The following is a 23,556-nucleotide window of genomic DNA, read 5'->3' as shown; positions in this document are numbered from 1 at the left end:
TCACCACCTTCCTGTGGCAGAAAATTCTGCAGGCTCACCATTCTCTGCGTGAAGACAATTTTCCTCCTCTCGGCTCTAAATCGTCTATCTTTAAACTATGATGCCTCATTCTGGACCCCTCCATCATTTTCTTCCTCCATTTACCCTGTCTAGTTCTGTTAGAATTTTCTTGGTTTTTTAAAATATTCTGCCCTCATTCTTCTAACTTGGACAGAACGTCGTCCTAACTGATCCAGTCTCTCTTCATATGCTAACCATCTCGAACTATAACCTAGGCTTCAAGACACAGGTAGATGATGTACAGCCAAGTGTCACAATGAGACTTGGTGAGTAGATGACAAAACGACAATGATATGTATTTGCCTTTAAATTTATATTACATTAGAAATAAGCTGTTTATTGTAAAATTTACCTGGGGTGTAGCATGGGTTGCATTTCATTTCAAGGAGTGATCTTAAGCCTAAAAGAGTTGGAGACCGCTGCCCTACTTTAATATTGTGAGCAACAAACAGGTTACCCTAGTAACTAAGCTTCCTGTTTTATCATTCCTAAATAAAATCATCCAGTTATTATAAAAACTTACCACAATAAGTATCCTAGGGATGCAAATAATTAGTGAACTCAGTTCGAGCACCAGTTTTAACCAATGATTTGCAGCATGTTGTGAAGTAAGCAGCATCCAATTCATCACAATTTCTTGCTGAATGCACAAATGGAAACACTAATGAGTGATTTATTGACAACTCATAGACCTTAGTGATGGCTTTGATGACTTGGAAGCAGCATGTAGGTTTTAATTGATGATACATATGAATGTCACTCGGACCTCGAGGGCTCAGTTGAGACATGTTGGTGTGGCTCAGAATAACACCAACAGAGTGGGGTTTGATCTATTTAGGGCCTGTCACCTAACTCTGCTCCATGATAAAGCTCAAGGTATAAAGCGTAGTTTGATGACTCTTGAATAATGGAAACTGTTATCTGGAGAAAGGCCATTGATCTGTTCATGACTGATCTCATTTTTGGCCAGAGAATTTTCGAGCTGCCTCACTGATATGGCTCAGCATTCAACCAAGTGAGTCAGAAGCTTAATGAGCGAGTGTGAGGCTGGGAAATGTCAGATGTCTTGCTCTCTGAATGTCATGGTAGCCAGAAAATTAGCAATCCAAGCTTTGAGACTGCTGGTTGCTCACATTTGCAGTTTCTGAGGTTTCAATGAAGAGCAGAACGTTGTCCTACATCGTGTATTGATATGGCATCCGGAATGGCAATAAAATATCCCAGATGCTGGAATTCAACCAATTTTAAGGTTCAATTTGACACAAAGAGGTTTCACAAATCACAGAATCATACAGTAGGGGCGGCATGATGGCTCAGTGATTAGCCCTGCAGCCTCACAGTGCCAGGGACCCGGGTTCGATTCCAGCCTTGGGTAACTATCTGTATGGAGTTTGCACATTCTCCCATGTCTGCAGGTGCTCTGGTTTCTTCCCACAGCCCAAAGATGTGCAGGCTAAGTGGACTGGCCATGCTAAATTGCCCGTAGTGTTCAGGGGTGTGTGGGTTATAGGGGGATGGGTCTGGGTGGGATGCTTCAAGGGGCAGTGTGGACTTGCTGGGCCAAAGGGCCTGTTTCCACACTGTAGGTATTCTAATTTTTTTAAAAAAGTAGAGAAGAGGCCCTTCAGCCCATCAAGTCAGATCACCTATGAACAGTTTCTCTTTAATTTCAAATTGAAGGCTTATTGCATCGCAGAAGTTAGTTTGAGCTTTGAGCTGTATTTCTTGGAGACTGCAGAATTTTCTCCGCGGTTACCCTCTTGATGTTTCCCGTTGGGGCTTGATGCAACATGTGGACTGCAATATGGACATTTTTTAATGTGCGTATTGGAAGCGCTGAGCCTGATGGGATCGTACTCGGACAAAGTGCAACTGAAGACAGCCACCTGTTGAAACACGAACCAGCGCCTATAGTCCAAACTGGAAACATCTAATGTATGATTGATTAGCACAACAAACGTAACCATCAGCAATCAAAGCCTTGAGACTGCTGTGTGTAATATGAGATTTGGAGCACTTAATGGCTTTATATGACATTCTCCTATCTGGTGTCTTTACTGGGTGAATGGCTGTTTTGACCTTGCAGACAGACCAGTGGCATATTAAAAGTGTTAAGAGGTCCCTCACAAACATCACGTTTCCAGGCTCAAAAATCAAAGTTTGCTCAATATGCAAAACCATACAGAGAAACATTTAAGAATAATCAGCTTATAATTGTGCAGTGTGGAATGTAAGAAATAGGAACAAGAGTAAACTAGTCGGCCCCTCAAGCCTGCTCCATAATTGAATGCCATCATGGCTGATACTCTGACTTCACTCCATTTGCTACGACTTCATCTCTCAGGACATCTCCAAGCACCGTATGGTCAATGAAGCCTTACTCTGAAGTACAACAACTGTTGCAATGTAATGAATGTAACATTACATTAATTAAAACTAATACATGTAAAGTAAGCTCCGAAAGCATCAACTTGGGGGCAGAGACCTTTCACTCCGTGACTCCCTTGTCCACTCTACACACCCCACCAACTTCCCCACCGCACCCAGTACCCTTCCCTGCAACCGCAGGAGCTGCTACACCTGACCCTACACATCCCCTCTCACCTCCACCCAAGGCCCCAGACAAACCTTCCAAATCCAACAGAGATTCACCTGCACTTTCATCCAACCTCATCTACCGAATCCATTGCTCCCGAAGTGGCCTCCTCTGTACTGGGGAGACCAAACACAGATCCAGGGATTGGTTTGCACAGCATCTGCACTCTGCATGCACCAACTAACTTGACCTTCCATTTGCCATCCACTTGAATTCCCCCTCCCACACCCCTGGTGACATGCCCATCCTTGGCCTCCTCCACTGTCAGAATGAGGTCAAATGTAAACTGGAGGAACAACACTTCGTATTTCGCCTTGGGAGCTTACATTGTAATGGCCTGAATATTGACTTCACCAGTTTCAAAATCACTCCTCACCCAACCTGTCCAATTCCTGACTCACTTATCCTCCCTACCCTTCCCACTAACCAACCACCATAACCCCCTACCTGCATGCACCTACTTCCATCTCACCTGTCCTCCCCCAAGCCCAGCCCTGCCCCCATTTATTTCTGGGTTCCCTTCCCCCTCCCCAGTCCTGTTGAAGGGTTTTGGCCCGAAATATTGACATTCCCACTTGTCAGGTGCTATCTGACTTGCTGTGCTTTCCCACTCCAAGTTTATTGACTCCAAGAACAGCAATGTGATAATGACCAGATTATCTGTCTTAGTGCTCTTTGAGGGAGATTGGCTGGGAGTCGAAGGTAAGCTCCACTTCACCAGAGTGCAGTGAGATCTTTTACACAAACTGTTTTCGAGAGAAGATAGGCCTCTTCAGTTTATGTTGAACAGTCATTGGGGAGGATTTTTTACAAGGCAAGATTTCCCACCACATCATCTGAACACCCCATATCGACTGCCCTGCAGCCATTTAATATTCAGAAGGGCATTAATTGGCTAAGGTGATGGTTTCCACCACTAGAGAGAGCTGAGCTGCCAGGCAATCAGATTGGTCAATAGCTCTGTTGTTTTAGCAATGCCAGGTTCCAGCAGTGGCCACTGGAGCTAATGATGGCGAGTACTGCTAACAGTATTAATGAGGTCTATTGGCAGGCTGCAGTGAGGTGAGTGGTTTCTGACTCCTTCAATGACCAACACCAGCACCCCCCCCCCCCAAAATAAAATGGAAAATCAGTCAAAGTGGGGAGCCAGAGAGCAGGAAAGCCATGCGCTGCATTTTACGCGTTCTTCCTTCCCCACCCACACCCCCCCATCACATCTTCAAACCCACAAGATGGCTGTAAACTTCCTCCCAACATCACTCTATTAGGAGCGTTACGCTCCATTAGGGTCACACCAGAGTGTAGCCTTAAGTTTAATTCGTTGACAGGATGCCAGGGTCTCTGGTTAGGCCAGCATTTATTGCCCAGCCCTAATTGCCCAAAGGGTAGTTAAGAGCCTAGATTCTCATGTGGGCCAGACCAGGTAAGCTTGGCAGTTTTCCTTCCCAAAGAACCAGATGGGTTTGCCTAAGAGTCAACACTAGTTTCATGGCCATCATTGGGCCCTTAACTCCAGGATTTTGTTTTTCAAATAAATTCAAATTCCACCATCCACCATGGCAGGATTCAAACCCAGGCGCCCCCAGAACATGAGCTGAGTTTCTGGTTAGGGAGCTTTGTTTTTATTCACTCATGGGACGTGGACTTTACTGGTTGTGCTAATATTTAATGTTCATCCCTAGTTACTCCTTCGAGGTGCCTTCTTGAGCCATAGCTATCCAAGTGCTGTAGGTATACCTACCAACTTCAGGGATGAAAAGCAAGGAAGAAAAACAAAGTTGCTGATAAAGCTCAGCAGATCTGGCAGCACCTATGAAGGAAAACACAGAGTTAGCGTTTCGAGTCGGTGACCCTTCCTCAAACTTTCCGGAATGGAGTTCCACAATTTTGACCCAGCAACAGAGAAGGAATGGCAATATATTTCTCTGCCAGGATGGTGAGTGGTTGGAGGGAAACTTGCAGGTGCTGGTGTTCCCATGTGCCCTTCTATGTGGAAGTGATCATGGGCTTGGCAGGTGCTGTATAAGGAGCGTTTGGTGAATTTCTGTAGCACATCTTACAGATGGCAGACACTAAACAGCCCAGCCACAAACTGAACTACGACATGTTCACACTGGAATCTTTACTGTGGGTTACGTTAATGGCTTGCAACAAAACTCAGCCAACAGATCCTGGGTAAAAATGGCACAAAGTACTTAATGCCGATACCCCAAAGTTTCCATTGAAAACCACTCCAGAGAATCAGTGGAATCCAGAGAATTTCCCTGCATATGCACAACTCCGACTATCCCTTTTTGCAGTATCTTAATGAATTTAGTAAATCTACTCAAATACTCACACTTTGAATGAAAATTAAAATAACTTTAACCTGTTAACAGGAAAGCAGTTAACTCATGCCTCTATATTTTATATTTATTCTTCCAGGTAGTAAGGGAAGCATTTGCTGCTCATCCCCTCATCTGGCTATTTCATAGGGCAGTTACTGTGGATTTGGAGATATATGTAGTTCAGACCAGGTGAGGGGGCAGACTTCCTTCCCTAAAGGACATTGTGATACAGAATCTTTTCTAAAACAGCAATCAAAGGTAAGTTAATAATCAGCATTATCAAAACTAGCCTTCAATTCCACACTTGGTTCATTTTATTTAACAGATTTGAACAAAAACCCTCGGAGCATCAGTTTGGTCCTCTGTATTACTAACCCAGTGACAGTTCCATTCTGTTGTCACCATTCCCACAAAAGCACACAGGGGAAGTTCTCATTTCATGGTTGAGGTGATGTCAAGCCCTACCTGCATGGCTGGCCAAACAGCTTGCATTCCTCAATCTTAATGGCCCTGCAGAAGGTAAGGGTGAGCTGCATTCTAAAACTCCTGCAGCCCACACGATGTAGACACACCTAAAATGGTGCTAGGCAGGGAGTTACAGAACTTTAGCCCAGTGACATTGAATGTACCAGTGAGCTTGTCTGGATGTTGAGTGGCTTGGAAGGGCACTTACTATTGGTGGTCTTCCCATGTATCTGCTTCTCTTGTCCTTACAGATGTCAGTGGTTGCAGATTGGAAAGTGCCGTGGAAGGGACTTTAAAACCATAAGAAATAGGTAAAGGAGTAGGCCATTCAGCCCCTCAAGCCTGCTCTGCCATCCAATAGGATTCAACATTCCCTACGTCGACTTTCCTGCCATTTCTCCATAAACGCTTGATTCCCCGATTGATCAAGAATCTATCTATCTCAGCCTTAAATATACACAGGGAATTTATCCATACAGCTCTCTGTGGCAAGGAGTTCCAAAGACCCACAACCCTTTGAGAGAAGAAATTCATTCCCATATCAGTCTTAAATTAGCACCCATTAATTCTGAGACTACCCCCTCTCGTGCTAGACTCTCTCATAGGAGGAAATATCCTCTCGGCTTTTACCTTATCAAGCCCCTTAAGAATCCAACTAGTTTCAACAAGATCAACTCTCATTCTTTGAAACTCCAGCAAGTAGCATTTCAACGTTTTTAGCCTTTGCTCAAAAGACAATCTCTCCATGCCAGGGATCATCCCAGTAAATATCTCTGAACTGCTTTCAATGAAATGATTTTTCTTCTTAAATGAGGGGATGAAAACTGTTCTCAATACTCCCAGTGTGGTCTCCCTGGCTCCTTGGACAGCTGCCCTTTGATCACCCTGTACAGGAAGGCTCTCCCTTATGTAACTTACTCCTGGGAGTAGTGGGGGACTTGAATGCAGATCTGCTGGCTCACTGAAAAGGGCACTAGCACTGTGCCATAAGAACCCCTGAGTTGGTTGGTGCGTTATTGTCTGTCATCTTGTCCATGGTAGATAGTAGAGTTGCTGAGTGTCCATAGTGAAAGAAGTGAGTGTTGAAAATGTTAGGTATTTGCTGATTTATTGGGCTGCTTTACCCTGGATGATGTCGAGCTTCCTTAATGATGTTGGAGCTGCACTAATCAAGGTACACAGAAAATATCCCATCACACACCTGACTTGTACCTTGTTGTTTGAGGCTTTGAGAAATCAGGAGGTGGCTCATTTATCACAGAATTCCTACTGTCATGATTCCTTGGGATAGGGCTCCGGAAATAGAGCCCCACTCTTCTCAGATCTGTCACAGATATGAAAATTTGATTAGGGGACTGAATTTCCCAATTTTACTTAACTATCAAAATCAAATTAGAAGAATATTCAAACTTGGTTCATATCATTAACAAGAACCTCATCATTTATTGTAATCAAACAGCTTCAATCATTGATGAGGAAGAAACAAACTGGTAACTTATAACTCTATAACTTATACTCTACCCCTTTTAAAGTTCCTGTACACTTATGGACATATGCGCAAAGAGACAAGATATGAATAACGTGGGAGAGGAGGAAACACAAAAAGTAAGCACAGTTCTGCTTTTAGTCTTGGGCCAACTCTCAGCACTGTCTGGTGGTTACAGTCACAAGTCACAGATATCGTAGAACTAAACAGAGAAGTACAGAAGTGACTTTGTGCTCTCTGTGATGTTACAGTGAAGCCCGTGGCCACTGTCTTTCAAAGCCATTTATAAAAAGGATTCCCCAATGATTGAGTGTTGAATAAACTGTTCAGTGTTAAGCTGAGCCATACACACTGAAGACACTCCTTGCTCTATTCTAAGCCGTTAAATACAGCACAGCACTAAAAGAGGGAGGCCTCCTGGCTCATCGGGTAGGGACACTACATGTTGCACTTCTGTTCAGCACTTGCCATAAGATGTGCTGAGATCTTTGGATTTTCAGCAATGTGTGTGGCTTTAGAGAAAGGAGAGGAGATCCAGGGTTCCTGCTTTTAATCAGTAATCACTGATATAAACACTGCGTGTGTCTGTAGACATTGTTGACATTCAGTTGCAGCACAGCCTAACAATTAAATAGCTTTCACACTGTCCAGTTCACGTATGAACGATGCATCACCCGACAAACGGCTTTCAAACAACGGTCTGCATGTTACGTAACTACGTCCTCACAGGAATCAACATGTTCTGGAAAGTGAGGGAACTTGCTGGGAAAATTAAAGAGGGCGAATACTTTAACAAAACTCTTAAAATGTTTTTTCCCTGATCAGCAAGTCAGATAGATATGACGGAGCCTTCAGTGGCTCAGTGAGGCACAACAAACGCCTGGGCCTTACTGTCAACTTGCCATGTCCCAAACGCCATCCCAGTTAGTTGACCCGAGCTCAGGTCATGGCATTTAACGCTGCAGTCTCCTCACCACTTTAACTCTGGAGGGAAGAATCGGCTAAGACCCCCCCCCCCCTTGTAATCAATAAAATCCCCTCTCCCCCCTCCCCCCCCGTTAGAAACATGAGTATCTGAACAGTACCAGCAGTGCCTCTCTCACTAGTCACCAACTTACACATTAAAGGGAAGGTGAGCTGTGAAAGGGTGCTCAGTACCGATGGAACAGGATCTGTCACAAGCAACAAGGTGAAAGCAATGCGTAAAACAAAAAAAAACACAAAACAAAGAACTGCTGATGCTGGAAATCTGCAGGAAGGGCAGAAAATTCTAGAGAAGCCTGACAAGTATGGCAGCATCTGTAGAGAGAAAAACAGAGCTAAGGTTTCAAGTCCAGTGATCCTTTGGCAGCATTGTGTTGAGGAAAGGGGATAGGGGCATGGAGCCTGGGAGGATGATTGATGGATTTATTGTTGTCACATGTACCAAGATACAATGAAAAGCCTTGTTTTGCGTGCTATACAGGCAGACCGCACCACACAAAGTTCATCAGGGTAGCAGAATACAGTCTTACGGCTGTAAAGAAGGAGCAGGGGGAGAGAGATCAGAATTAGCATTTGAAAGGTCTGTTCAGAAGCCTGAAAACAGAGGGAAAGAAGCTGTTCTTGAATATGTTTGTGCATGTGTTCAAACTTCTGTATCTTCTGCCTGATGGTGTAGGGTGAAATAGAGTATAACGGGCGTCAAAGGGGTCTTAGATTTTGCTGGATGCTTTCCCAAGGCAGCAGGAAGTATAGATGGAGTCAATGGATGTAAGGCTGGTTTGTGTGATGGACTGGGCTGTGTTCACAACTCTCTGCAGTTTCTTGCAGTCTTGGGAAGTGCATTTAGATTAGATTAGATTCCCTACGAACTGTGAAGCATCTAGATTGGATTGTGTTCTATAGGAGTTCTGGAGTTAGGGTTAGGTACATCACCCAACTGGATAACTGTAGCTCTAACTTCTAACTGTGAGTAGATGCTTGTGATTATCAGAAAATATACGTTGATTTTTTTTCTTCCCTTTCACCTTGAATGGATTTTGAAGGATTTCTGTGTTCGTTTATTTACACAATGTGGGTTTCAGTGGGAAGACTAACATTTCTCACCCTTGAGAAAGTGACGTTGCCACCCTGCTGTCGAACTACTGTATATGTGTCTGGAGAGTTAGTACTTATTTGAGTGCAATAGCACCAGTCTGATGATGTCTCGTGAGAGAGTAGAGAAGGAACCTATTGGAAATGGACCTGGAGCTAATGTTTCTCCTCACAGCCTCAATAGTCAGGCCGGGTCTATGCTGTAGCATGTCATCAGTTGCAGACATGTAATAAAAAGATTACAGGACTCTTCTCATTAGAACACAAGGCGGCTATCCTCACACACATGCAACCACATAAGCCCCTAAAGAACCAACACAATTTGAACATATGGATGGTAGCACACCCAGTGCTTCACAGTTAATTGCAGATGTTTGGCTCGTGCATTCTGCAGGAAAATTCACAGCAGTTTGGAATGGGCCTGGAGTCACAGGTAGGGGAGACTGCGTCAGATCAATAGATTAAAAACGCAAAGAACTGCGGGTGCTGTAAATTAGGAACAAAAACAGAAGTTGCTGGAAAAGCTCAGCAGGTCTGGCAGCATCTATGAAGGAAAAAACAGAGTTAACGTTTCGGGTCCTGTTATGAGGAAGGGTCACCGGACCCAAAATGTTAACTCTGTTTTTTCCTTCACAGACCTGCTGAAATTTTCCAGCGACTTTGTTTTTGTTCCAGAACAATAGATTTCCTTCTCTCAAGAACATTAATGACTGGGTTTTTTTTGCTTCTGTTCCGTTTTTAGCAACAACCTGCTAAATTTGTGGTTATTATTTCTAGTTCCGTCTTTGAGTTCCACATTTTACTCTTTTAAGTAAGTTTAAGTTTAACTGCCATTGTGGGATTTGAACACCTATCTTCAGACTATTGGCCCAGGCATCCCCGTTATAGAAATATAGAAAATAAATGCAGGAATAGGCCACATGGCCCTTTGAGCCTGTACCACCATTCAATATATCATGGCTGCTCATGCAATTTCAATATCCTATTCCCATCCTCTCCCCACATCCCTTGTTCCCTTTAGCCCCAAGGATCACATCCAACTTCCTCTTGAATCTAGCTAATGAACTGGCCCCAATAGTTTCTTGTGGCAGAGAATTCCACAGGCTCACTACTCTCTGATTGAATTATTCCTCATCCATAGACAGTAGGAACTGCAGATGCTGGAGAATCTGAGATAACAGGGTGTGGAGCTGGATGAACACAGCAGGCCAAGCAGCATCATAAGAGCAGGAGAGCTGACATTTTGGGCCTTGACTGAAGAAGGGTCTAGGCCTGAAATGTCAGCTTTCCTGCTCCTATGATGCTGCTTGGCCTGCTGTGATCATCCTGCTCTACACCTTGTTATCTCTTCCTCATCTACTGTTCCGAGTCCATCTAGTAGCACAGCCACTTTTCTGGATAGAACATGAGAATAAGAGCATTAACATCTGTGTAAGGACCTTTCCTGGAAAACTATTTCTACTTCGTAGAGCTCTTCCTGGGGCTGTTCACATCTACTGCCATAACGGACTGCACCTTCTGAGCTTGTTTCTATGGAGATGGTGAGGAAACAGCATTGCTTCTCTCAGGGACACTGCTCCCTCTCCTTCTTTCACCATCACTTGGCCTCAGGACAGGACTGATATCTGTCAGGCACGTCACCCAAACAAATTAATATATGGTGTTAACAGTAAGCCATTTCTGGAGACATGACAGGGGCAGTCAGCTCACCACCATCATGAAAATCTTGCCTGGGAGGCCCAGCTTCAGAGACCAGCCACTGGAGCATGCATCAATGTATCATCGCAAAGAAAGACCCCTCCCAACCCAGTTATAATCTCTTCCAATCTTTTCCATTGGTCAAACAAAAACTTAAACATACATACCAACAGATTCAAGAACAGCTTCTTCCTTGTTGCTACTAGGCTTCTGAAAGAAACTCTCAAATTTTAAATTTAAATGTTGATCTCGTTCTCTGTGCACCTTCTCTGCAGCTGTAACATTGTATTCTTCACTCTGTTCTACAACCTTAATGTACTTTGTTTGGTATGATCAGTCTGTACAAAATGCAAAACAGAACCTTTCACTGTACTTAGGGACACATGACGAAAATCAGTAGATAGAAAGCTAGATAGAGAGATAGGTAGATAGAGAGAGATAGTTAGATAGATAGAGAGAGAGAGAGAGAGATAAATAAATTGATTAATAGAACTCAACAGTTTTTCATCCAAAATTGGATCTCACTTGTTTTTTCCTCCATGTTATCAATATACATCAAAATAAAACAGGGGACATGCTGGCTCTTCAGCCTGAGCTAGGATTAATTTTCTATGTTTCTTATTTACTGATTTGCTTCTTGTTTCCTGTTTCATATCCTGAGATACTTTTGAAACAGTGTTCCAATGGTAATGGCAAGGAGCAAATGTGTTCTGATTTTTTTAGTGTACCTGCAATTTTCCAAAAGTGCACAGCGATGATGAGAAAATGGCATAATAAAACAAAGCATTATCTTTGTATTCCCTAGTATTCTCCTTTTGAGTTTGTTTCAAATGTCATCATTTATAAGCTGCTTGCAGGCCAGCGAGTGTGCTGGTGATGGAGCACAGTAAAATGCACACTGACATGGAGACAAACAGGCAAAAAAAAACAGAACTCAGATGAAGAAATCAATTTAGAGTGAGCAATCAGGTCCCATCATTACTCAATTTCACCAATCTCAAGATGTTTTTGCTGGTTTCCATTCGCATAGATTCTTCACTGCACAATGCCTGGGGAAGTGCTACATTAGGGGCATTTTTAAATGTGTTAGAATAGGCAGACTGATTGACTCTCCTTTTAACTGTAGTGAGACCACCAATGAAAGGATATCAAAGGCATCTGAATATCCTCTGCCGATGACACCATGTGTACACATGCATAATTGGGAACACGTGTGTGCGCGCAAATGTGTGTGCGCGTGTGCGTGTGTGTGTGTGTGTGTGTGTATGTGTGTGTGTGTATGTATGTGTTTATGTGTGTGTGTACATGTGAATGTGTCCATGCATATGTGTGCATATATGTGTGCATGCACATGTGTGTGTACATGTGTGTGTGGTGTGTGTGTGCACACATGTGTATGTGTGAATGTATGTGCATGTAATTACATGTGTATGTGTGTGTCTGTGTGCATGTGTATTCATGTATGTGTGTGTGTGTGTGTGTGTGTGTGTGCAGCTTGTGCATGTATGTGCACAGTGTGTGTGTATGCTTGCGTGTGTGTGCATGTTTGTGTCTGTGAGTGTGTGTGTGTACGCGATCAAGTGTGTGCCTGTGTGCATGTGCTTGTTTGTGTGTGTGCATATATGTGTGTGTGTACATGAATGTTTGTGTGTATATGTAAGTGTGTGCATATGTGTGCGTGTATATGTGTGCATATGCAAGAGTGTGCCTGTGTGTGTTTGCGCACGTGCGCGTGTGTGTGTGTGTGTGTGTGTGTGTGTGTGTGTGTGTGTGTGTGTGTGTGTGTGGGGGGGGGGGTTATATGAGGAAGGGGGTGATTGAAGGCCTCTAAACATTGTTCATGTGTCTTATTTTGAATATATAAACAGTGGGAGGAAAAGAATTGCGAATGTTGGCATTGGTAGAATTAGGGAGTGAGGAGGCTGTGAATCCAGAGCAATCAGGGTCCTGGGAGCTGGAGATGACTGTTAGCAGCAGCCTGGGTTCACTGGGCAGCTGAGATGACCGTGGGCCAGTCTGAGCACATGGAAGCTGTGGGTGGTGAGGGCTGGGCATTGAGGCAAAAAATGGGCATGACAGATTGAAATTTTTTGGACATCTACTTCATCGAGTTATATAGATGAATGTTAATGGAAATGACAAAAAGAGAGTTTCCAGAGCATTTATATTCTACACAAACCAACATGCTTCTCCAAGTTAACCCAATCAACATATCCTTCTAATCATTTCTCCCTTCTATATGACTAATTTGCTCTCACGGTGGCTCAGTGGTTAGCACTGCTGCCTCACAGTGTTAGGACCTGAGTTCGATTCCACCCTCAGGTGACTCTCTGTGTGGAGTCTGCACATTCTCCCCATGTCTGCGTGGGCTTTCTGTGGGTGCTCTGGTTCCCTCCCACGGTCCAAAGATGTGCAGGTTAGGTGGATTGGCCATGCTAAATTGCCTCTAGCATTCAGGGATATGCAGGCCAGGTGGATCAGCCATGGGAAATGCAGGGTTTCAGGGATAGGGTAGGGGGTTGGGGATGAATCTGGGTGGGATGCTTTTCGGAGGGTCAGTGTGAGTCGATGAGCCAAATGGCCTGCTTCCACATTTTAGGGATTCTATATCAATCCTAGTCACTTCAAGTGGCAAAATGTTGTACATTGTAACCACTCTCTCCTCAGTTCCTCATTTTACTTGTGTTCCCTCCTTTTAGATTCCACCACCAGTAGAAAAATATTTTCTCCCAAAACCCTTCATAATCGTAAAGACCTCCATGTTACCCTCAAGGATAAAGGGTCCCCAGCCGAATGTGCCTTCCCTAACAGCTGTCATTCCCTCAGTTCTGGAGGAGAACATTGCTGCGTATATTTAGGCACATAGTGAAACTGAACTTCGACAAGTGAAAGTAATCAAAGCTGGTTTACTCATGAAACAATATCAGACAATTAGGAATCCAAGCTGCACTGGTCTGACTTGGGCTAGACTGTCTATTTACCAGTGAAGCTGAAATAAAACAAAAAGATGGACTGCAGACAGCAACAGCCAAACATCAAACTAAGAGGCATAGGATCAAAGCAGCAAGGGGTACAAACACAATGGAAATAATCAGTGTGACGTTATGAAAAACCCTTCAAATCAAGTTTAGCGAAAACTGTGCCTTCAGTCCAAAATATGAACCATTTGGTTGTTTGAAATCAACTGGAAATGCTCATGTCTGAGATTCCAAGAATGTGCCAACAGATTTAGAAATACCAGACCTATTTGAGAACCAGAGACCTTGCTTTTGCAAACTGCATTCAGTGACAAATGCTTTGTAAAACTGAGATTTGTTTTACTTCCCTAATCCAGTGAAAGCTAGCCCTCTATACCTTCCCATAACTCATAAAATATTGCATAAAGGGGAAGTTCTGAAAAAGTTTTATATAAAAAGAAATGAAATATTGTTACTATTACTATACAGTTCTTTTCTTACTGCACTATCAATACTAGAGGGCTCCTGTTGCACTGTCTTTTCCCTTTATTTTTTAATAGGGCTATGAGAGCCATTGATAAGGCCAGTATCCGTTGTCTGTCTCTGATTTCTCTCCAACTGAATGGCCTATGGGGGCTGTTTCAGAGGCCAGTTAAGAATCAATTATGTTGCTGTGGATCTGGAGTCACATATGAGCCAGACCAGGGAGGGTTGGTAGATTTCCTTCCCTAAACTGGACCAGATTAATTTTTTGCAACATTTGGTAATTGGTTCCTGGTCACCAGTAATGGGACCAGTTTTCAATTCCAGATTTCAGTGGATTGAAATTATATTAGCAGCTGTGGTGGGATTTGAAACCATGTCACTGAAGCTTAGCCTGGGCCTCTGAATTATTAGCTTGAATTAACAGTCTTTGCTGGATTACCACTAAACCATTACCACTGCATCACTGTCTCCCTGTTACTGTTACTATTGTATAATGCTCCTGTAACTATGGTGCTCCTGTAACTATAATACTCCTGTAACTATGGCGCCTCTGTAACTGTGGCGCTCCTGTAGCTATAGCGCTCCTGTAACTATGGAGCCTCTGTACTATTGTGCTTCTGTAACTATGGCGCTCCTGTAACTATAACGCTCCTGTAATTTGGGTGCTCCTGTAACTATGGCGCCTCTGTAACTATAGCGCTCCTGTATCTATGGTGCTCTGGTTGCTATGCTTGCTGCTGCTGTTGCTATAGTGCTCCTCTTACAGGGCCGCTTTTGTAAGTATGCTGCATACATGAGCATTAATGGCCCCAAGCTTCTTATTCCCAGCACCTCTCTTGACCCATTACTGTGGCCGAAATAGCAGCCTATTTATCCAACATTCAGTGCTGGATAAACAGAAATTTCCTCCAATTAGCTGTTGGAAAACCCAAGTAATTGGATAGTCTATTTCCTGGCTACTAATTCCAATACCATTCCTGACAACTCTTTGAGAGTGAAGCAAACTATTTGTTGCATTATTTGACCCTGGGATGAATTTCTGACACTATATCTGTGCCCTCTTTAAGATCACCTCTTTCTACCTCCATAACATAGAATCACAGAAAATGGAATCAGGAGGAGGCCATTGAGCCCATCAAGCCTCTTCACTATTCAATATGATTATGGCTGATTCTCCATCTCAAACTTTTGTTCTCTCCCATACCCTTTGACCCATTTAGTTTCTGGAAACTTTAAGTATATTCTTACTTCAGGATATTCTGACACATTTCCTCTGCAAATCTCTGTGGTAGAGAATTCAACAGGATCATCACCTCTGAGTGAAAGCATTTCTGCTCACCTTAATCCAAAATGGGCCTTCTGCATGTTCTGAGACACACGTCAGCTCAGGAGAAACATCATCTCTGCATCCAGTATGTCTAGCCCTCTCAAAATGTATATGTTTCAATGAATTTTTTTTATTCTTCTCAATTCCAGGCCTAGTTGACCCAATCTTTGCTCACACTGTGAACTTTCAATCCCAGGAATCAATCAAATGAAAGTGTGCTACACTGCTTCTATGGCAATAATGCCTTTAGGTACAGAGGCCAAAACTACTCCCTTTACTCCAGATATGGTCTAATTTACTCCTCTACTCAAACTCTCTTGAAATGAATTCCAAAACACTGTTTACTTGCTGTATTTGCATATTTGCATTCACTGATTGGTATAGAAAGACAACCAGGTCCCCTGGTCAAGCAATATTGACGAATCTAACACCATTGAAATCATACTCTGCCATTCTGTTTTTTTCTCTTTATGTTTATCCTCACTTTATCATATTTGATATGGACTTGCTCATGTAGGAAGATAGGAATAGGTGGGGACCATTCAGGCCCTTGATCCTGTTCCATTATTCAATGAGATCATGGCTGATCTGTAGCCTACATGTGCAAACTGCCTAAATTGCTTTGAAACCTCTTTATAGCCTCCTCACCACCCATGATGCCACCTTGTTTTGTTTTCTCAGCAAACTCGTCGCTGCCTCCCAGTCTGACAATGAGCCTATTTTTCCTACTGTGTGTGCTGTCTGCTAATCAGTTCATAGTCCATGCCAGTGTAATACCACTAATCTCATGTCCTTTAATGTTGCAAACCAACCTGTTGAGTGAGACTTTACCAAAAACTTTGTTGTAATCAAATGCACATTATCCACTAGTTCTCTCTCATATATTCTTTTGGCTGTAGAACAAAGAATAAAGAAAATTACAGCACAGGAACAGGCCCTTCAGCCCTTCAAGCCTGAGCCAATCCAGATCCTCTATCTAAACGCCTATTTTCCAAGGATCTGTATCCCTCTGTTCCTTGCCGATTCAAGTATCTGTCTAGAAATATCCTAAATGATGCTATCATACCCGCCTCTACCACCTCCGCTGACAATGCATTCCAGGTACCCACCACCCTCTGCGTAAAGAACTTTCCACACATATCTCCCTTAAACTTCTCCCCTCTCACCTTGAAATCGTGGCCCCTAGTAACTGAGACCCCACTCTGGGAAAAAGCTTCTTGCTATCCACCCTGTCTGTACCTCTCATGATTTTGTAGACCTCAATCAGGTCCCCCCTCAATCTCCGTCTTTCTAATGAAAATAATCCTAATCTATTCAACCTCTTTTCATAGCTAGCACCCTCCATACAGGCAACATCCTGGTGAACCTCCTCTGCACCCTCTCCAAAGCATCCACATCCTTTTGGTAATGTGGCGACCAGAACTGTGCACAGTACTCCAAATGTGGTCGACCCAAAGTCCTCAAAAATACTCCGGTACATTTGTCAAACATGATTTTCCTTTTATGAGCCCGTATATGACCCAGTTGGTATTTCTCAATGTCGTGCCATCACATCCTTTATAATAGAATCAAACAATTTTTCCTGTTACAGGTTGGGAATACAGTCTGTGGTTCCTGGCTTTCTCACTCCCTCTTTGTTTTTAACTCACGGCACGCCCAGTTAAATACTTTCTCCTCACTGCAGTCTGAAGTGACCAGCAGCATATCCTGAGACTGTGAGCTAACATCCTGGATCTCTTTGTCAGGGTGAGCATCACCCTTACATGCAGTCTATCAGCCCTGTCAGAGTTTTATAGGCTTGGGTGAGATTTTCTATCATTGTTCCAAACTCCAGTGAAAACAGGCATCCAACCAAATCTCCTGCAAATTGTTCCAGAATTTTGCAAGAGGACAACCAATACAACCATCACATCCATTATCACTTTCTTTAGTGTCCTGCAATGTCATCTATCAGACCTTCATTTGTCAGTTTTCAAGTCATTAATTTCTCCAGCGCCACTTCTTTCTCCTAAAGCTATTCTTCTTCAACTCCTCTTTCTCAATATTCTCTTGCTCCACCAGCATTTCTGGCAAGTTATCTGTGTCTTTTTCTGTGAAGACAGAACCAAAGTAATTGTTTGATGGCTCTTTCTTTTTCTTATAATTGCCATTCTCCTGCTCCCCATGATCAATTCTCTCATTTCAGATCATAAGAGATTTCTTTTGCACTAAACAGTTTCTTTTTACGTACTTACAGAAGCTCTTACACTCTGTTGCTTATGTTTCTTGCAGGTTTATTCTCATACTCTGTGTTTTCCCTGTTAATCTATCTCCTCGCCCTTCTTTGCTGAATTCTAACCTGTTCTAAGTCCTCATACTGGCTACTGTTTTTTTCTAACAACGTTAGTTGACTCCTCTTTGGAGATAATGCTATCCTTAGTTTCTTTTGTTAGTGATGATTTGGCCATTTTTTTTCTGTTGTGCTCTTTCACCCAAAAGAAATGCATAACTGTTACATTGTTCACCAATATTAGGCATTGCAATCCATGATATGCCTTTCAGTGAGATAATCCCATCAATTGAAAACAACTCAGCCCTCATACCTCTTGGGTGTTCAGATTTAGGACGCTAGTTTTGGATTGGACTAGCAGAAACCCTTGTGTGGACATTGGTTCCAGTCCTGCTGGGAAGCATCCCATCCAGCTTGTATAGCTCCCATCCCTCCCAGAATTAATTCCAATGTTTCAGAAATCTAAATCACACACTTTACACAGTACCTACCAACACACATTCATTCAGTATGCTCTGCTATCCCTGATCTCGCTAACACATAACACTGGGAGTAATGCAGAGATTATTACCTTTGAGGTCTTTTTAAAATTTATTTCCTACCCCCCAACTTTCTGCTTGAGGCCCCCATCCCTCTTTTCATCTGTGTGCTGACATGGATCACAATCTCCGATTGTTCTCCCTTCTCTTTCAAAATGTTTTACAGTGACATCCTCGACCCTGGCTCCGGGGAGGTAACATAAGACCCTGGCATCATGCCTGCAGCCACAGAAGTGTCTATCTGTTCCTCTGACCTTAAATGCCTCTATCACTGCTGTGTTCAGAAACTTTGTTTTACCCTCACTGCCTCCTGTGTAGATGAGGCACTTCTGTTGCCACAGACTAGGCTCTCACTGTATTTTCTTGAGAACCCATCTCCTGCAGCATTGCCCAAAACATGGAGTTTGTTTGTTTGAGAGAGAGAGGTGGCCCCAGTGGACTCATGCACTCCCTGCTTGGTGCTTTAGCTCTGTCTGGTGAACACCACATTTCCTTTCTGCCAGTACCAGTTACTATATGTGCTATCTATGAAGGTCTCAGCTCTGTGGAGACTCCATAGTGATTCCAGTCACTCCCGATCCAAAACATAGTTTCCCAGGACCTGCAATGGTCTGCCTGGAAACTGGAAATGGCTCTGACCTCTCACACCTCACAGTAGGAGCATTCTGCCCAAATGAGACGCCTTACCATCACTTACCCTCAGATTACTCTCTTCCTTTTACATTTTCTGGAAAAAAATATAAAACATATACCAGTGATCCCTTATTATTTAAATCTGCTTAATCTAAACTAAAAATCATTTCTCGCTTTAACGACTGGACAGGACAAATGCTCAGAGGTAATGAAATGTGAGGCTGGATGAACACAGCAGGCCCAGCAGCATCTCAGGAGCACATCCCAAAACCAGCCCAGTTCGTCCCCTCCCCCCACTGCACCACACAACCAGCCCAGCTTTTCCCTTCCCCCCACTGCATCCCAAAACCAGCCCAGCCTGTCTCTGCTTCCCTAACCTGTACTTCCTCTCACCTATCCCTTCCTCCCACCCCAAGCTGCACCTCCATCTCCTACCTACTAACCTCATCCCACCTCCTTCACCTGTCCGTCTTCCCTGGACTGACCTATCTCCTCCCTAACTCCCTACCTATACTCTCCTCTCCACCTATCTTCTTTTCTCTCCATCTTCGGTCCGCCTCCCCCTCTCTCCCTATTTATTCCAGAACCCTCTCCCCATCCCCCTCTCTGTTGAAGGGTCTAGGCCCGAAACGTCAGCTTTTGTGCTCCTAAGATGCTGCTTGGCCTGCTGTGTTCATCCAACTCCACACTTTATTATCTCGGATTCTCCAGCATCTGCAGTTCCCACTATCACAGGACAAATGCTCACTCGGTTTTATTTGCCAAGGCTACCACTTATCCCAATCCCACTTAATAAGTTGTTCCCTGTAATGCCACTTTTGAATATTTTCAAAACGTACCCCTCTCCTGCAGCTACTCAAATCCTGGCCTCCCTGTGGGCTGAAGGTAGAGAAAGTAAAAGGGAAAAGACCATGTCCCTTCCCTTCTCGCTGAATTCCCCTTTCACGAAATCACAGCCTTACCACTCTGCACCAGAGCACTGGTGATGGAGCATAGAGCATACAACAGTATACCCTACACCTGTCATCCTGTCAACTGAGCTAAACAGCATAGATTCAATTCCTGCACAGTTGTGGAGACAGGAAATATTGAAGGTCGTGGATGGGGTCCATTCAAGTGGGCTGCTTTATCCTGAATGGTATCAAGCTTCTTGAATCTTGCTGGTGGACATTAAAGCAGCTTTTGACCTAACTTAGCCTTTGAGGAACCCGAGCAAAATTTAAGTCAACAGGAATCACTGGCATACTCTCTACAGTTTGAAGTCATACCAAGCAAATAGAGAGATGTTGTTATTGGAGACCAATAATCTCTGTCCTAGGACCTCTCTGCCAGTGTTCCTTAGTGTAGAATCCAAGCTTTTGGTCATTTAACTTAATAGCTTCTTATGTGGTTTGCTATCATACTTCCTTGTACAATGTTCCTCCACAAGGCTTTCATTAGGAACTATAAAAATGTAAGATTTTATTGTTTTTGAACCAAGATTATCAAGAGTTCTGGAGCCAAATGGACTTTGTGGAAATCAAACTGAACAATGGTGGGCTGGTTATTGACAAGTACGTCCTACTTGATAGCACAATCAATGATGCCTTCCATCACTTTACTGATGCCTCAGAGTAGCTTAATGGGGCTGTCATTGCTCACGTTGGACCAATCATCCATTGTGCAGCATTTTCTGTACCAGATGTACTGGGGTCCTCTTCCACATTGTCAGATGAATGTCAGCATTGTAACTAGACTGGAACAATATGGCTAGGAGAACAACATTGCAACCACACACTTACTAGAGCCCATAGCCTTTCCTTTCCAAAATGCTGAGCCACTTCTTGGTATCACAATCAGATCACTAAAGACTGGGTTCTGTGATCATGTGATCTCAGGACATGATCAAGATGAATCTAATACTCTGCTACAGATGGTGGGGAATACTTCAGCCTGGTCCCCCGACAGTGGAAACAACATCCCTGCATCAATCTTATCTGATCCCTTCATAATTTTCTATGTTTTTATAAGGCTCCCTCTCATTCTTCTAAATTCCAATGAGTATAGTCCCTGTCTACACAGAGTTATTAGAAAAGGGAAGATGTCTACTTAAAGATAAACTAACAATTTTATGATTGCACAAAACAAAGAGTTTTGATGAATAAGATTGTGAGCATCAGTACAGCAGAGCTGAAGAGATATCTATATTCTCAGGTGGCTAACCAATCAATGGCTGTCATCTTAGGTACTGATGTTAAGATTGCAGAGAAATTCAATGTCATTCCTAAAAGCATAGTCTCTTCTTTAAGTGTTTTGACAACTTTTTTTTCTGTCAGGGGAGAAGGATATAGGATTTTGGCCAGCAAAGTTTTGTCTAAGTCTCTGCCAATTTGGATCTGTCACACTAGGTAAGTGCCTTTGGCGCAGAAAAGATATCTGTACAAAGTTAGCCTGCAAACCACCCTCAAATTGGCTTCACAAGTGGTTGACAAAGCTGGAGAAAAGATTTTTAGAAAAACTAATCTCCAAGGCACTACTACGACTGACCCGGAAGGAGAACTGTGCAAGACAACTGAAAACAACACTTTGGAAAAAGTATTAGACGGGGTTAGGGAATGAAGAGGCTGCTTGACTGAGAATGTAGAATGGTTCAGTTGAGCAATGAAGAGTTGATTCACTACCCAGTTAATGTGATAAGGCTATGAGGCTTGAGAGTAGCCTGGAACACTTGTCCAGGAATACGTAGAGGTGGAGTGGATATCCCTACACTGTGCTGCGGGTAGTGGGAGTCATTTTCCCTGCAGGAAGAGAAATAGATTGGAAGTAGTTTGCAGCTAACTGGAACAGGTTTGGCAACATGAGGGAGACAACTTTGAACTGAAAGGATAATGAGATACACTGAGCATCTTGCCTTCTGGCAGCTGCATTGCCTTGTTCATGTGGATGAGGCTTATTTCCCCGTGAACTTTGGTTATTCCCTCATTGCAAGGTGCAGTTCCCCGTTATGGATTTTGGGCGGGTTAACTCGGGAATGTGAGAGAGTCAGTGACCCGGGCTGGTTATATGGAACTCTCAAGTTCACCCTACGAAGAGGAAGTGAAATTTACTAGCCTTTGGCCTGAACTGCTAGCCGACATAGCGAGGAATGTACTGCACAAACCCAGTTCAGTACCAATTATATCAGCAGGGTCTCACTGAGACAAGAATCATAAAGTCATACAGCGTGGACACAGACCCTTCAGTTCAACAGGTCCACGTCGACCATGTTCCCAAACTAAACCAATCCCAGCTGCCTGTATTTGATCCATATCCCTGCAAAGCTTTTGTAGCCATGAACTTGTCCAAATGTGTTTTAAATGTTGTAACTGGGCCTGCATCCATCACTTCCTCTGGCAGTGTGCTCTTTACACAAACCACTGTCTGAATAAAAAGATTGCCCCTTTTGCCTTTTTTAAGTCTCTCTCCTCTCACCTTAAAAATATGCGCATTAGGTTTGAACGCCCCCACCTTAGGGACATGAACTTTGTCATTCACTTATCTACGTGGCTCATGACTTTACAAACCTCAACAAGGTCACCCCTCAAACTCCTATGTTCCTGTGAAAAAAGAACCAGCCTTTAAAGGATCTATTCCAGACATCAAAATTCATATTTTGGGGCAGCACGGTGGCCCAGTGGTTAGCACTGCAGCCTCACAGCGCCAGGGACACGAGTTCAATTCCAGCCTTGGGTAACTGTCTGTGTGGAGTTTGCACGTTCTCCCCGTGTCTGTGTGGGTTTCCTCCGGGTGATCCGGTTTCCTCCCACAGTCCAAAGATGTGCAGGCTAGGTGGATTGGCCATGCTAAATTGCCCGTAGTGTTCAGGCGTGTGTGGGTTACAGGGAGATGGGTCTGGGTGGGATGCTTCAAGCGGCAGTGTGGACTTGCTGGGCTGAAGGGCCTGTTTCCACACTGTAGGCAATCCAGTCTAATCTAATCTTAACTGTGTGATCTTTCCAGGTAGGACCCCAGCACAATGGAGACTGTCTCAGAGAACAATGTGGCATCACATTTTCTGAAGTTGTATTTGGAGCTCTATCATTCTATTTCCACCAGGGGACAGGCCACAGGAATTCAATCCCATATCATAACAAATGAAACAGTGCATCATCCAGAGACAGCTATATTTTAAGCAGTCAGTACGCTACCTGACAACTGAAGCCGGACTAACCCTACACTTAACGAGTTGAAACAATAAAAGCGAGTGATAACTCAGGTCATTTTTCTTCTTTGTTGCCATTGATTGTTTATCTGACTATGATTTTATGAAGACCATGGGGACTTGCCGGGAAAGTCTTTGATGACTTGAGGTTTGGGACGAGTATCAGTGTGTCAGCCAGCATAACCACTCAGTCACATGACAATACAAACTGAGAAAATATAACTCAATGAAACTGTCTCTTGTCCTGATATTTATGAAGTGGAATTGAGAAAAGCTAATTTCTTCATGAATCTGATAATGTCATCTTATATGGTAGAATAGCGAGTGTTGTGCAAAGAAAAAGCTTGTTTTTATAGTGTCTTTACTGAGGTTAAAACCACCAGGACTTTTTGAAGTGAAGTCACTTTTGTAGTGTAGTCAATGTGTGCACAGTTGAACAGACAGGCAGCAAATGTGA

At 43.4% G+C, this 23,556-nt stretch overlaps 1 long non-coding RNA gene across 1 annotated transcript in view; it reads left to right on the top strand.

Annotated features, from left to right (window-relative positions):
- LOC132209565 (uncharacterized) overlaps positions 1 to 23,123 on the top strand; it is a 104,964-nt gene extending 81,841 nt beyond the window's left edge. Inside the window, exon 3 of the long non-coding RNA XR_009445716.1 lies at positions 22,898 to 23,123. This is a non-coding gene — a long non-coding RNA (uncharacterized LOC132209565). The remainder of the gene's footprint in view (positions 1 to 22,897) is intronic.
- The last annotated feature ends 433 nt before the right edge of the window (positions 23,124 to 23,556 follow it).

Source organism: Stegostoma tigrinum, chromosome 4 (genome assembly GCF_030684315.1).
Source record: "Stegostoma tigrinum isolate sSteTig4 chromosome 4, sSteTig4.hap1, whole genome shotgun sequence".
NCBI classification, from domain to species: Eukaryota; Metazoa; Chordata; class Chondrichthyes; order Orectolobiformes; family Stegostomatidae; genus Stegostoma; species Stegostoma tigrinum.
The sequence above is the reverse complement of the archived record's forward strand: the minus strand, read 5'-3'. Positions and strand labels throughout refer to the sequence as shown.